This window comes from Moschus berezovskii, chromosome 14 (genome assembly GCF_049115385.1).
Source record: "Moschus berezovskii isolate FMDL1 chromosome 14, NW_MosBer_1.0, whole genome shotgun sequence".
In the NCBI taxonomy this organism is placed as follows: Eukaryota; Metazoa; Chordata; class Mammalia; order Artiodactyla; family Moschidae; genus Moschus; species Moschus berezovskii.
In genome coordinates, this window is record NC_142473.1 from 74478364 (window position 1) to 74480933 (window position 2570).

Genomic DNA, 2570 nt, shown 5'->3' on the forward strand with positions numbered 1-2570 from the left:
AGAAAGCTTTACAACTGTCTCATCTGATGATCAGATACAAGAAAATGAAGGTGCTGCATGTTGCCTGTCTCCCACTATGTTAGTTTCCTATACTGCTTGCAAATTATCTCAGAGTTTGCAGCTTAGAATAGCATCCATTTTTTATCACATGGTTTCTATAGGGCAGGCTCGATAATTCCTTTGCTCAAAGTCGTACGTGTGTGCTAAGTCACTTCAATCATGTCTGACTCTTTGAGACCCTATCAAGTGTATCCCACCAGGCTCCTCTATCCATGGGGTTCTCCAGGCAAGAATACTGGAGAGGGTTGCCATGTCCTCCTCCAAGTAATTTTCCCAGCCGAGGGATCAACCTTTATCTTCTTACTTCTCCTGCATTGGCAGACGGGTTGTTTACCCGTCTACTACCACCTGAGAAGCTCAGGGTCTTCCAAATACAAAGCGTGAGATGGACTAGTCCTTTCGAGAGCATCTGGAGAAGAATTCTCTTCCACACTCAGCTATGTTGTTGGCAGAATGCAGTTCCTTGCACCACTTGAACTAAGGTCTCCATTCCTTATTTGCTGGCAGTTGAGGGGACAGAGGTGGGGACATCACTCTCCCCTGCTCCTTGATGCTAAGTGCATTTCTTCTAACATTGCTCTTTGTATCTTCAAAAGCACCAATGGCACACCAAGTTCTTTTCATATTTCAAATCTCTCTACTTCCCCTTATGCCTCAGAGTTTAAGAAGTTGTGTGATTAAAGTAGATCTAGTGGAATAATCTCCCTTTTGTCATATAAGTAAAGGGAAGTCAATGAACCAAAGTTGTTGTTTTTTATTAATCAGTCAGGTAATCAAATTCTTTATATACCTATCACCGACTCTGTGGACGTGAGTTTGAGTGTACTCTGGGAGTTGGTGATGGACAGGGAGGCCTGGCGTGTTGTGATTCATGGGGTCGCGGAGAGTCGGACACGACTGAGTGACTGAACTGAACTGAACCCTAGACTTGCCAGAATATACATTTTGTCAGAATACACTATTGTGAAAGTATATATTCTCTACAAGTAACTGTGCATGTAAAATGTAGGCTTTGGAGTCAATTAAGGCCAGGTTGAATTTTAAGGTTAATTATTGAATAATTATGTGATTTTTTTTTTGAGGCTCACTTTTTTTTAACCTTCAAAATAAGTTCAATTATTACCTATTTTAAGGGCTGTTGAATTGATTGCATGAGAGAAAGCATGGCAGTTAATACAGTGATTAACATAGAGGGAGCCCTCAATAAAAGGAGGGCATGGCAACCCACTCCAGTATTTTTGCCTGGAGAACCATGGATGGGGGAGTCTAGTGGGCTATAGTCCATGAGGTTGCACAGAGTTGGACACAACTGAAGCATCTTATTATGCATGCACACATCCCTCAATACATGACTCTCACACAATGTATACTCTTCTTTATCATTATAGAGTATTTATTTAGTTGGATGGCATTGCCGACTCAATAGGCATGAATTTGAGCAAGTTCCTGGAGCTGGTGATGGACAAGGAAGCTTGGCATGCTACAGTCCATGGGGTCACACAGAGCTGGGCATAACTGAGTGACTGAACTGATTTGGCAACTCTCCCTAACACAGTCCACTCCCATCCTTGTAGTTCACTTGTTTCTCTGAAATTCCTTTTGTCCCCAGTTCAGTTCAGTTCAGTTCAGTCGCTCAGTCGTGTCCGACTCTCCGCGACCCCATGAATCACAGCACGCCAGGCCTCCCTGTCCATCACCAACTCCCAGAGTTCACTCAAACTCATGTCCACAGAGTCGGTGATGCCATCCAGCCATCTTATTCTCCGTTGTCCCCTTCTCCTCCCGCCCCCAACCTTTCCCAGCATCAGAGTCTTTTCCAGTGAGTCAACTCGTTGCATGAGGTGGCCAAAGTATTGCAGTTTCAGCTTTAGCATCAGTCCCTCCAATGAACACCCAGGATTGATCTCCTTTAGAATGGACTGGTTGGATCTCCTTGCAGTATAAGGGACTCTCAAGAGTCTTCTCCAACACCACAGTTCAAAAGCATCGATTCTTCGGCGATCAGCTTTCTTCACAGTCCAACTCTCACATCCATACATGACCACGGGAAAAACCATTGCCTCCCCAAGCACCCATTAAAAGTTGCCTAAAGTAATTCTTTAGAGTGTTCATCTCCAAATGTTTCAAGACTTTTCAAGAAGTCCAGTGCAACCCTACACACCTGTACCATTTGTAATAAGCAGTATAACTGTCTTGCCAACCTAATTCAAAAATCCACATCCCAAATTTTTCTGAATCACAATTAGGGTGTCTTGATTACACTAAGCCTTTAATGTCAGGTATGTGATACTGAAACTGAGTAGGACCCTGTGGGACCTTCCCATGGACAGAACCCTAGACTCCCCTGCTTGCCTCGTGTTTATAGAAAACCTCCTGGTTCTTTCCCAAGTCCCAAAGGACACATTTAATCAAAGAAGTAAGAAAATGCAGAAACAAAGGAAAACAGTCAAGCAAGACAAAGTATTAATAGTTCATCCAGAAAACAAAAAGTCAAGGACATTTAGTTCCTC